This window comes from Cervus canadensis, chromosome 27, assembly GCF_019320065.1.
Source record: "Cervus canadensis isolate Bull #8, Minnesota chromosome 27, ASM1932006v1, whole genome shotgun sequence".
Classification (NCBI taxonomy): Eukaryota; Metazoa; Chordata; class Mammalia; order Artiodactyla; family Cervidae; genus Cervus; species Cervus canadensis.
In genome coordinates, this window is record NC_057412.1 from 22078664 (window position 1) to 22093105 (window position 14442).

Here is a 14442-nt window from a genome sequence, read left to right on the forward strand (position 1 = left end):
CAAGTAATTTAGGTTCAAATAATATGAGTTTTCTACTTATTGACTGTAATTAAGTACAAGTATCTGATTTCTCAGAGTCTCACTTTCTTTTCTGTAAAATGTATATAAATATAACTTTTTGATAGGACTGGGAAAAATATTCCACAGGGTAATGTTTAAAAATGTAACTTATAAATAATAAACACTCTTAAAATATGTATAATCATTGCTCTTCACTGACAGAAAAAATGAAATTTAAAGCAATGACTTTGGAAGTCTAAATCCTAGGCATAAGAGAGTAAAAACCATAGAAGAGGAATAAAAGTTTCTATGAACATCCTAAAAATGAACAAAGGCATAAGTGGTAAAAATATGTGATAAAATTATAAATATCAAAAGTATTAATAAATATGTTATAAATTGTAGCTAATAATTGCTCACATTTATTACTTTAAAAAGCATTCAAAAAGATAATATAACTTGCTTACAAACAATGAATAAAATACTTGAAGGTTAAGTAAAAGGTCAAAGGAATTTTATACCTTAATCTATTAAAGCTTTAACACAATTATCATAAGAAAAATAGACATAAATGAAGTCAAAATCCAAAAATAGAAACTATAATTTCTTTAATCAACATGGAAAGCCCTAATAAGAGAACAAAATATAGAGCCATTGGCTAGAAGAGTTGTGACCCCATGAACTATACAGTCCATGGAATTCTCCAGGCCAGAATACTGGAGTAGGTAGCCATTCCCTTCTCCATGGGATCTTCCCAACCCAGGGATCAACCCAGGTCTCCCACATAGCAGGCAGATTCTTTACCAGCTGAGCCACCAGGGAAGTCCCATGTTGATGAAAGTGGAGTCCTTCCAAATGATACTTGAAAACCTGAGATATGGAAATATATGAACTCCAACTCAAATCTTTTGTTTAAAAAAAAAGTGATTTCAGGAACTTCCCTGGCAGTCCAATGGTTTAGACTCCACCTTCCAACGCAGAGGGCAAGGATTTGGTCACTCAGGGAATTAAGATCCCACATGCTACAGAGCATGGCCAAAAAGAAAAAGTAATTTTATGACTGTTGATATTTTATATAACCATTTTATATAAAATAAATATTTATTACATTTAAGCAATAGTAATTTATTAAGCTGAGGTGGTAGTAATTATGAGTGCACAAAAAATTGAATCTATTTTCATGTTTTTTAAACTTTGATTAAATGCATTTTCTTCTATTTTTCCCACCAAACTTTCAAAATTGAGAAGTTCCTAAAGATTTTTCTGCAACTTACCTTTTTAAAAAGTGTCTTCAAAATATTTTCATGTCAGTTGTGTAAAGTGACTACATTTTTTTTAAAGTAGGTGCATAGTATGCCATGGACTTCCCCGGTGGCTCAGTGGTAAAGAAGCCAACTGCAATGCCTGGAGAATCCCATGGACTGAAGAGCCTGGCGGGCTATAGTCCATGGGGTGGCAAAGAGTTGGACACGACTAAAGCCATTGAGCACACATAGTATTCCATGCTGGGTGTATATCATCATTTACCTTTTCTTTACCTCTGTATTTTAAGTTTGATCCAATTTTCTGTACTGCAAAAAAAAAAAAAAAAAAAATTCCCTTAACATCTTTGTAGTCTTTAAGTATGTCTGTGAGATCCTTCTCTGTAAGATACATTCCTAGAAGGGAAATCACTGGGTCTGAGCGTAAACATGTTTTTCTTTACAATTTTAGTCAGTCCTAAAATTGCTTTCCAAATGGGTTTTGCTAACTTACATTAGAATGTTTATATCTACTAGCTAAAGAATTATCCAAAGCTTTACTATTATTTTTAAATAATTTTGTTTATTTACGTATTCATTTGTCTTTAGCTGTGCTGGGTCTTCATTTCTGCGTGGGCTTTTCTCTAGTTGCAGCGAGCAGAGGCCACTTTATAGTAGCAGTGCAAGGGCTTCTCACTGCAGTGGCTTCTCCGATCGTGGTGCACAGGCTCTAGGGCACTCTGGATTCAGTAGCTGTGGGCTCAGTAGTTGTAGCTTCCGGTCTCTACAGCAGAGGCTCAACCATTGTGGTGTACGGATTTAGCTGTTCTGTGACATGTGGGATCTTCCCTGATCAGGGATCGAAACTGTATCTAAATATTCTTTATTGCTGAGTCACCAGGGAAGCCCTGCAAACATTATTATTTGAAGTGGATTTAAACATTGCATGGGGCTTCACTGGTGGCCCAGAGGTTAAAGCGTCTGTCCACAATGAGGGAGACCCGGGTTCGACCCCTGGGTTGGGAAGATCCCCTGGAGAAGGAAATGGCAACCCACTCCAGTACTCTTGCCTGGAGAATCCCATGGATGGAAGAGCCGGGTAGGCTACAGTCCATGGGTCACAAAGAGTCGGACATGACTGAGCGACTTCACTTTCACTTTCACTTCAAACATTGCATGCTTTAATCTAATCTGATATATATTATTATCAGATTATATGGTTTAATACTAAAATTACATACTCATACTTTTAAATTTTTCATGTCATATCTTACTTTTTTTTCCCATCAGGACCTATCAGAAAGACCCAGTTCAAGCAAGTCCTTGGCACTTCTAACACACTTTATCAAAATTAGAGCATCATTTTAAGACCATTAGAATGATTTTTTTTCCCACAAAATAAAAGTAGTAGGAAAGTTTAGTTTCTTGAACTTGAAATCTAAAACAACTAAAAATCCAAATTAAGTTAAATACGGCCTTCACACAATTAGTGTTACAAAAAATCAAATGAAAGTATAAGTATAGGAAAGAGAGAACTTTATCTTTTTATTTGAAATGAGTGTTCTATATAAAATTTGATTTTCTAAGTAAAATCATTTGTAGCATCCATGTATGACTACTCTAATGGTTGCATATATGTGTGTAACTGATGTATATTGCAAAGGGATCATAAATAAAGGTAGTAAAATGTACATGATTTGTGACTAGGCAGGGTGATGGAGAATTACATGTCAATGCTAACTCCAAATTTCTTTCTTTGTTTTTTCTCATTTTATGTGTTCTCTCAGAAGCAAAATTTCTTTCTTTTGTAATTGGGAGAATCGTGAGTCTATTGATTGAGACACACAAAAAAGGAGAATATATATGATTGAGACTTTAGCCCTTTATATCTGATAAGATGATGCATCATATAAACAGTGCTTGTTTAGAAACAGTTGTTAATGGTTATTACCAAGATGAGCCAAGAACATGTCTAAACACTGAAGTTATAGTAATTAATAAAACAGATACAATCTCTGCCTATGATCTCTAAGAATATAAGCTGTAGGAATGCATATCTGGAAAACAATGACAACAGAATAGTTTAAGCAACATAAACCGTAGAAAGTTGCTCATGGTTGTAGAAAAGCACTTTGTTGCTTTTTGGCCTATCAGATCTAGGCTAGAGATATAGAACTGTAAAATAGCCATCAAGATAGAGTTATAAATATGAGTCTTGTTTCAGATTTGTGAGAAATTACCCAGAAGAAAATAGAATAAAAACAGGAAATTTAAAGGTTCTGAATGGGGAAGTTTCAAAAAAGTTTTTTTTTTTTTTTTTCCTTGTTTTATCCACTACTTTATCCCTAGCACCTGGAATTATGTGTATGTAAAACAGTGTAGAAATTCAATAAATATGTTTCAAGTAGATGTGTAGACTGGTGTTCATTTACTTTTATTCTTTACTTTGGATGTTATAAAAAGTGATGATAAATACATTATAATAAAATCAGCAGTAGGGACAGGGAAGCATGTTGCTATGTGGTCAATTCTTTCCTTCCAGAGATGATAAATTAACACTTAGTTAAATAGAGTAGGATTAAGCCAGATAATCTGTTTAAAGTAACTAGCCTAGAAATTGATTCATAATAAGCACAGTGATATCTATTGCTATTATTATTAATGTTAAGCTGTGAACTGAGAATTCAGAGTTTGTGAAATTTTGTCCTTATTCTGCCAATAATTTTACTCAAATACTGAAAAAATTCATTAAGGGTTTAAATTGATTTTTCCCTTTGAGCAAATCACTATGAATAAAACTAACTTATTTAAATTTAAAATACAAAAATGTTAACAATAAATCAAACCTAATTTTCAAAAAATTAAAAATAAAAACTCTCAGTCCATTCAGTTCAGTCGCTCAGTCGTGTCTGACTCTTTGTGACCCCATTAATCGCAGCACGCCAGGCCTCCCTGTCCATCCCAGCTCCCTGAGTTTACTCAAACCCATGTCCATCGAGTCGGTGATGCCATCCAACCATCTCATCCTCTGTCGTCCCCTTCTCCTCCTGCCCCCAATCCCTCCCAGCATCAGGGCTTTTTCCAATGAGTCAACTCTTCGCATGAGGTGGCCAAAGTACTGGAGTTTCAGCTTCAGCATCAGTCCTTCCAATGAACACCCAGGACTGATCTCCTTTAGGATGGACTGGTTGGATCTCCTTGCAGTCCAAGGGACTCTCAAGAGTCTTCTCCAACACCACAGTTCAAAAGCATCCATTTTTCGGCGCTCAGCTTTCTTTATAGTCCAACTCTCACATCCATAGATGACCACTGCAAAAACCATAGCCTTGACTAGATGGACCTTTGTTGGCCAAGTAATGTCTCTGCTTTTTAATATGCTGTCTAGGTTGGTCATCACTTTCCTTTGAAGGAGTGAGCGTCTTTTAATTTCATGGCTGCAGTCACCATCTGCAGTGATTTTGGAGCCCAGAAAAATAAAGTCAGCCACTGTTTCCATTGTTTCCCTATCTATTTGCCATGAAGTAATGGGACCGGATGCCATGATCTTAGTTTTCTGAATGCTCAGCTTTAAGCCAACTTTTTCACTCTCCTCTTTCACTTTCATCAAGAGGCTTTTTAGTTCATCTTCACTTTCTTCCATAAGGGTGGTGTCATCAGCATATCTGAGGTTATTGATATTTCTCCCGGTAATCTTGATTCCAGCTTGTGCTTCTTCCAGCCCATCATTTCTCATGATGTACTCTGCATATAGTTAAATAAGCAGGGTGACAATATACAGCCTTGACATACTCCTTTTCCGATTTGGAACCAGTCTGTTTTTCCATGTCCAGTTCTAACTGTTGCTTCCTGACCTACATACAAGTTTCTCAAGAGGCAGGTCAGGTGGTCTGGTATTCCCATCTCTTTCAGAATTTTCCACAGTTTATCGTGATCCACACAATCGAAGCCTTTGGCATAGTCAATAAAGCAGAAATAGATGTTTTTATGGAACTCTCTTGCTTTTTCGATGATGCTAATGCAATGCTTTTTGTATCTTGATAATTCTCATTACTTTTATGAGTACGAATTGTGTTTGCAATACTAAACTATTTCAGAAATGATGACTTTTTAAAAATTTTAAATTAAAGTATATTTCATTTACAGTGTTAACTTCTGCAGTACAGCAAAGTGATTCAGTTATACATAAGTATATGTCTTCTTTTTCATATTATTTTTCCTTAGGATCCATGACAGGATATTGAATACTGTATAGTTCCCTGTGCTATACAGTGGGACCTTGTGGTTTACCCATCCTATATAACAGTTTGTATCTGCTAATTGCAAACTCACAATCCTTCCCTTTCTCCCAGCAGCCACAAGTCTGTTCACTGTATCTGTGAGTCTGAAGAAGCAATGTTTAAATATAACATGATGGTAATGACATTTGGTCTCAAACGGTCTTCACAATTTGGGTGCTGTTTCACTAACAAACCGAAATGATAAAATCCATATGAAAAGATGTATTAAAATTACACACCATAACCAAACAATTACTGATTTTTTTTTTAAAAAGCAGTCTTATAACAAAGTCAGGTCTTGGTTTATAGATATATTCAATCAGCTTTTAAATTTAATTGGTATTAATTCAGAACCCAATTAATTTGATTGCTCTAAACTGTTTATGCAAGCAAAATCAGAAAGCTTACTGAGGGATGAGTTTTTAGACTTGATTCTGTGTTGTTTTCGTTAAACTTGGTTGATTTCAGACACAGGAAGTGAGGAAGTTTGATCATTCACAAGTCATATAAATTGTAATGATTTAAAGAAATTGAAATAAAAAAAAATAAAAAAAAATAAAAAAAAAGAAATTGAAATACACAGAGGAATGAGCTTCAGCAAATGAGCAGAATCTGTTCTTATTATCGCCGTTGTTGAGTCACTCAGTCATGTCCCACTTTTTGTGAACCTATGTACTGCAGCAAGGCATGCATCCTTGTCCTTCACTTTTCCTGGAGTTTGCTCAAACTCCTCTTGCCCTCAATCTTCCCAGCATCAGGGTCTTTTCCAATGAGTCAGCTTTTCGCATCAGATGGCCGAAGTATTGGAGCTTCAGATTCAGCATCAGTCCTTGCAATGAATATTCGGGGATGATTTCCTTTGAAACTGACTTGTTTGACCTCCTTGCAGTCCAAGAGACTCTAAAGAGTGTTCTCCAGCACCATAGTTGATTGATAGCATTGATTCTTCAGCACTCAGCCTTCTTTATGATCCAACTGTCACATCTGTACATGACTACTGGAAAAACCATAGCTTTAACTAGACAGACCTTTGTCAGTAAAGCTATGTCTCTGCTTTTTAATATGCTGTCTAGTTTTGTTATAGTTTTTCTTCGAAGGAGTGAGCGTCTTTTAATTTCATGGATACAGTCACCATCTACAGTGATATTTGGAGCCCAAGAAAATAAAGTCTGTCATTGTTTCCACTTTCCCCATCTATTTGCCATGAAGTGATGGGACCAGATGCCATGTTTTCAGTTTTTTGAATGTTGAGCTTTAAGCCAGCTTTTTCACTCTCCTCTTTCAACCTTCGTCAAGAGGCTCTTTAGTTCCTCTTCTCTTTCTGCCGCAAGGGTGGTGTCATCTGCTTATATGAAGTTATTGATATTTTTCCCTGCAATCCTGATTCCAGCTTGTGCTTCATCCCAGCCGGGCATTTCTCATAATGTACTCTGCATATAAGTTAAATAAGCAGAGTGACAATGTACAGCTTTGAAGTACTTTTATCCCCCAATTTTGTATGACAGAATGATCTCCATCCATTTCCAAGGCAAACCACTCAACATCACAGTAGTTCAAGTCTATGCCCCAACCACTAGCGCCAAGAAGCTGAAGTTGAATAGTTCTTATTATTGCTCCTACCAGTAATGCACACCAGTATGTTCCTTAGCCTAGACTACTACATAGTTTTTATAACTTGATTTATGCTTTTCCTCACAAAGGAAGATTAGCCAGAGCAATCCTTTAAACTACTCAAATTATATCACAACTCTCCTGATTAAAACTTCCAAAGATATCTCTACTTCTATAATGAAAGAAACACCCTTCACATTAAATCATAAATCCTTGTCTGAGCAGATTGCATCTTGCCAATCCCATCTCAGCTCTCCTAACTTACTGGCTCCTTCTTGGTCCTTTATTTTCTTCCTTGAATATACCAAACGTGTTCCACTTTCAGGACCTTTACACTTGCTGTCTCTTTTTCCTGAGATGTTCTTCTTCAGACTATCCCATGACTGGCTTCTCTCAGTTTTTGTGTATTTTACTTTCCTTGAACTCTTAACTAGAACAACACCACTTACACCTATGCCCCTATTACTCTTCATCCTTCCAACTGCACTATTTTCTTTACAAAATCTAGCACCTACATATCTTTCATTCTCTCTGCACTTGTTTACATAAAGAATTAAATCCCTATGAATGTAAGAATATGGTCTGTTTTGTTCACTGTTGTATCTCCAGTACCTCCCACAGAATGTTACCCATAGTAGGTACTCAATAAATATTTGTGAAATGAATGAATGGCTATTATTACATGCAAACCAAAACAGGTATCATATAAGTAGCATCAAAAGGATTTGTTCCCTTACTTGCTCTTCAAAATCCACCACCCTTCACCCTGCTCTGTGTCTTGGGAGACTGATCATTTGGACAAGTCAGCGGCTTAACTTATACTTGACTTTGGCCAACATGGGTAGTTGCAAGTGATTTTAAAGCAGAAAGAGGTGTACTTGGGAATTTTTTTACCAGACTCCCTTCCCACCATATTAACCTGAGTTGGTGCATCCCTCTAGCCCTCTACAAAAGGCCACAGTCCTATCAAATGGATACCTTTATACAGCTTCTTTTTTTCAGACTTAGTAGTTGTAACAGCTCCTCCTTGTGATTAGACCTAGGGCAATTTTCCTTAAACCTTGCATTAATTTCTATAAATAATACCTTTACTGGATTCAAAATATCAGAGTGTGCTACCTATTTCTTGCTAAAAACTTGCTTTTCAAATTTCAATTAAAAGGTTCTGTGCCCAAATTTCAAAAATAATAGATTCATCACTTGTTGGCATGGTATAAAAACAAGAAATATGAGCACCCAATTTAAAGAAACCTAATGTAGCCTTGAAATTTCCTTTTCAATATATTCTTCTCCATAAGAATGAATATCAGTTCAGTCAAGTTCAGTCACTCAGTTGTGTCTGACTCTTTGCGACCCCATGGACTGTAGCATGCCAGGCCTCCCTGTCCTTCACCAACTCCCAACTCATGTCTGTTGAGTCAGTGATGCCATCCAGCCATCTCATCCTCTGTCGTCCCCTTCTCCTTCTGCCTTCAATCTTTTCCATCATCAGGGTCTTTTCAAATGAGTCAGCTCTGCATCAGGTGGCCAAAGTATAAGAGTTTCAGCTTCAACATCAGTCCTTCCTATGAATATTCAGGACTGATTTCCTTAGGATTTACTGGTTGGATTTTCTAGAGTCCAAGGGACTCTCAAGAGTCTTCTCCAACACCATAGTTCAAAAGCATCAATTCTTTAGTGCTCAGCTTTCTTTATAGTCCAACTCTCACATCCACACATGACTACTTGAAAAACCATAGCCTTGACTAGACCAACCTTTGTTGGCAAAGTAACATCTCTGCTTTTTAATATGTTGTCTAGGTTGGTCATAACTTTTCTCCTGAGGAGTGTCTTTTAATTTATTTTTTTAATTAATTTATTTTAATTGGAGGCTAATTACTTTATAATATCATGGTGGTTCTTGCCATACATTGACATGAATCAGCCATGGGTGTACACGTGTTCCCCATCCTGCACCTTCCTTCCACCTCCCTCCCCATCCCAACCCTCAGGGTCATCCCAGTGCACCAGCCCTGAGCATCCTGTCTCATGCATCGAACCTGGACTGGTGATTTATTTCACATATGGTAATATATATGTTTCAATGCTATTCTCTCAAATCATCCCACCCTTGCCTTCTCCCAAAGAGTCCAAAAGTCTGTTCTGTACATCTGTGTCTCTTTTGCTGTCTCACATATAGGGACATCATTACCATCTTTCTAAATTTCATATATATACGTTAATATACTGTATTGGTGTTTTTCTCTCTGACTTACTTCGCTCTGTATAATAGGCTTCAGTTTTATCCACCTCATTAGAACTGATTCAAATACATTCTTTTTAATGACTGGGTAATATTCCATTGTGTATATGTACCACAGCTTTCTTTACCATTTGTCTGTTGATGGACATCTAGGTTGCTTCCATGTCCTGGCTATTACAAACAGTGCTGCGATGAACATTGGGGTGCACGTGTCTCTTTCAGATCTGGTTTCCGCAGTGTGTATGCCCAGAAGTGGGATTGCTGGGTCGTATGGCAGTTCTATTTCCAGTTTTTTAAGGAGTCTCCACACTGTTCTCCATAGTGGCTGGACTAGTTTGCATTCCCACCAACAGTGTAACAGGGTTCCTTTTTCTCCTCACCCTCTCCATCATGTATTGTTTGTAGACTTTTTGCAAGCAGCCATTCTGACTGGAGTGAGATGGTACCTCATTGTGGTTTCGGTTTGCATTTCTCTGATAATGAGTGATGTTGAGCATCTTTTCATGTGTTTGGTAGCCATCTGTATGTCTTCTCTGGAGAAATGTCTGTTTAGTTCTTTGGCCCAATTTTTGATTGGGTTGCTTTTTTTCTGGAATTGAGCTGCAGGAGTTGCTTGCATATTTTTGAGATTAATTCTTTGTCAGTTGCTTCATTTGCTATTATATTCTCCCATCCTAAAGGCTGTCTTTTCACCTTGCTTATAGTTTCCTTTTTGTGAAAAAGCTTTTAAGTTTCATTAGGTCCCATTTGTTTATTTTTGCTTTTATTTCCATTACTCTGGGAGGTGGATCATAGAGGATCCTGCTATGCTATGTCAGAGAGTGTTTTGCCTATGTTTTCCTCTAGGAGTTTTATAGCTTCTGGTCTTACATTTAGATCTTTAATCCATTTTGAGTTTATTTTTGTGTATGGTGTTATAAAGTGTTCTAGTTTTATTCTTTTACAAGTGGTTGACCAGCACCACTTGTTAAAGAGATTGTCTTTTCTCCATTGTATATTCTTGCCTCCTTTGTCAAAGATAGGGTATCCATAGGTGTGTGGATTTATCTCTGGGCTTTCTATTTTGTTCCATTGATCTATATTTCTGTCTTTGTGCCAGTACCATACTGTCTTGATGACTGTAGCTTTGTAGTATAGCCTGAAGTCAGGCAGGTTGATTCCTCCAGTTCCACTTTTTCGTTCTCAAGATTGCTTTGGCTATTCGAGGTTTTTTGCATTTCCCATACAAACGGTGAAATTATTTGTTCTAGTTTTCTGAAAAATACCATTGGTAGCTTGATAGGGATTGTATTGAATCTATAGATTGTTTTGGGTGGTATTCACTATATTGATTATTCTGATCCATGAACATGGTATATTTCTCCATCTATCTGTGTCATCTTTGATTTCTTTCATCAGGGTTTTATAGTGTTCTACATATAGGTCTTTTGGTTCTTTAGGTAGATTTATTCCTAAGCATTTTATTCTTTTCGCTGCAATGGTGAATGGAATGTTTCCTTAATTTCTCTTTCTGTGTTCTCCTTGTTAGTGTATAGGAATGCAAGGGATTTCTGTGTGTTAATTTTATATCCTGCAACTTAACTATATTCATTGATTAGCTCTAGTAATTTTCTGGTGGATTCTTTACAGTTTTCTAATAGAGGATCATGTCATCTGCAAACAGTGAGAGTTTTACTTCTTCTTTTCCAATCTAGTGTCTTTTAATTTCATGTCTACAGTCACCATATGCAGTGATTTTGGAGCTCCCCAAAATAGTCTCCCACTATTTCCACTGTTTCTTCATCTCTTTGCCATGAAGTGATTGGACTGGATGCCATGATCTTAGTTTTCTGAATGTTGAGCTTTAAGCCAACTTTTTCACTCTTTTCTTTCACTTTCATCAAGAGGCTCTTTAGTTCTTCTTCACATTCTGCCATAAGGGTGGCGTCATCTGCATATCTGAGGTTATTTATATTTCTCCTGGCAATCTTGATTCCAGCTTGTGCTTCATCCAGCCCATCATTTCTCATGATCTATTCTGCATATAAGTTAAATAAACAGGGTGACAATATACAGCCTTGACGTACTCCTTTCACTATTTGGAACCAGTCTGTTGCTCCATGTCCAGTTCTAACTCTTGCTTCCTAACCTGCATACAGATTTCTCAAGAGGCAGGTCAGGTGGTCTGGTATTCCTATCTCTTTCAGAATTTTCCACAGTTTCTGGTGATCCACACAGTCAAAGGCTTTGGCATAGTCAATAAAGCAGAAATAGATGTTTTTCTGGAACTCTCTTGCTTTTTCAATGATCCAGCAGATATTGGCAATTTGATATCTGGTTCCTCTGCCTTTTCTAAATCCAGCTTAAACATCTGAAAGTTCATGGTTCATGTTCTGTTGAAGCCTGGCTTGGAGAATTTTGAGCATTACTTTACTAGCGCGTGAGATAAGTGCAATTTGTGGTAGTTTGGGCATTCTTTGGCATTGCCTTTCTTTGGGATGGGAATGAGAACTGAACTTTTCCAGTTCTGTGGCCACTGCTGTGTTTTCCAAATTTGCAGGCATATTGAGTTCAGCACTTTTACAGCATAATCTTTTAGAATTTGAAAGAGCTCAACTGGAATTCCACCACCTCCACTAACTTTGTAGCTTCCTAAGGCCCATTTGACCTTTCATTCCAGGATGTCTGGCTCTAGGTGAGTGATCATGCCATTGCGATTATCTGGGTCATGAAGATCTTTCTTGTACAGTTCTTTGCATTCTTGGCACCTCTTCTTAATATCGTCTGCTTCTGTTAGTTTCATACCATTTCTGTCCTTTATTGAGTCCACCTTTGCATGAAATGATCCCTTGGTATCTCTGATTTTCTTGAGGAGATCTCTGGTCTTTCCCATTCTATTGCTTTCCTCTGTATCTTTGCATTGATCACTGAGGAAGGCTTTCTTATCTCTCTTTGCTGTTCTTTGGAACTCTGCATTCAAATCGGTATATCTTTCCTTTTCTCCTTTGCTTTTTGCTTCTTTTCTTTTCACAGCTATTTGTAAGGCACTCTCAGACAGCCATTTTGCTTTTCTGCATTTCTTTTTCTTGGGAATGGTCTTGTTCCCTGTCTCCTGTACAATGTCTTGAACCTCCGTCCATAGTTCATCAGGCACCCTGTCTATCAGATCTAGTCCCTTAAATCTATTTCTCACTTCCACTGTATGATCATTAGGGATTTGATTTAGTTCATACTTGAATGGTCTAGTGGTTTCCCCCACTTTCTTCAATTTAAGTCTGAATTTGGCAATAAAGAATCCATGATCTGAGACACAATCAGCTCCTGGTCTTGTTTTTGCTGACTGTATAGAGCCTCTCCATCATTGCCTGCAAAGAATATAATCAATCTGATTTTGGTGTTGACCATCTGGCGATGTCCATGTGTAGAGTCTTCTCTTGTGTTGTTGGAAGAGGGTGTTTGCTCTGACCAGTGCATTCTCTTGGCAAAACTCTATTAGCTTTGCCCTGCTTCATTCTGTACTCCAAGGCCAAATTTTCCTGTTACTTCAGGTGTTTCTTGACTTCCTACTTTTGCATTCCAGTCCCCTATAATGAAAAGGACATCTTTTTGGGGTGTTAGTTTTAGAAAGTCTTGTGGATTTTCATAGAACTGTTTGACTTCAGCTTCTTCAGCATTACTGGTCAGGGCATAGGCATGGATTACCGTGATACTGAATGGTTTTCCTTGGAAATGAACAGAGATCATTCTGTCATTTTTGAGATTGCATCCAAGTACTGCATTTTGGACTCTTTTGTTGATTATGATGGCTACTCATTTCTTCTAAAGGATTCTTACCCATAGTTGTAGATTTAATGGTCATTTGTGTCAAATTCACCCATTCCAATCCATTTTAATTTACTGATTCCTAATATGTCGATCTTCACTCTTGCCATCTCTTGTTTGATCATTTCCAATGTGTGTGTAAGAATGAACACACATGTATATAAATACATATATATTAAACATTCTTATATAAGAATATTCTTATCACAGGATAATGTAAAGGATACATGAATGTGTGAAATATTTTACTTTATATTTATGTTTATCACAATATAAATAAATTGGATACTTCAGGAATATGCACAATTTACATTGTGATATTCTGTACCCCAGTGTCTACTACTGCATATCTTATAATTATTCATGGTCCATTTGAGATATATGACATCAGAGCAAAAAGATTATAGGAAATGGAAATTTGCAAGTTCATTTTTGAGATTTTTACTTCTTTTGTTGACACTCTAAGGTCTTGTTAAGGTTCCTGCATGAAAATTGTCTCCTCTGATATCAAGTTCATGTAAACAAAGAACAAATTTTAAATGATTCTAAGACACTATCAAGCAAAGTTGAAAAACATATGAATTTAGTCCCCTGGAAATAATATATCTCCTTTGTTGTAACTTTGAGAGTCATCTCATAACAGAAATTTCAGGTATATGGGTGGATTGAAAGATGACAGGCAAGAAGCTTTTACTGTCAAAATTAGTCTTAGGGAAGCTTATAAATCAATGATTGCCCAATTTTGCTGATTATCAGAATTACCTGATAAACTTTTAAAAATATAGGTTCTCACTATGAGCCCAGGAATACTAATACTAATGAACCCAGGGAATTCTAATACCTTGATGCTGGGAAAGATTGAAGGCAGGAGGAGAGGAGGGTGACAGAGGATGTGATGGTTGGATGGCATCACTGACTCAATGCACATGAATTTGAGCAAACTCCAGGAGACAGTGAAGGACAGGGAAGTCTGGCATGCTGCAGTTCATGGGGTCACAAAGAGTCAGACATGATTTATCAACTGAACAACAACAATAAATGCCTAAGATTTTGCTTGGTAATCTTTATTTTAATCAATCCAGGTTCTTCTGTGGATTACTTTTTGTGGCATCTTCCTAAATCCAGTTCAGCTCTTTGCATGGGCACATTTCTATTAATTCCACTTTTTGCATTTGCAGATTTCTATTACTACCTGTTTCAATTTCTTCAATAGCACCACCACTTTTTAAAAGACGTGTTTCTAGTTTGATTTCACATGTTAAAGTAAGAA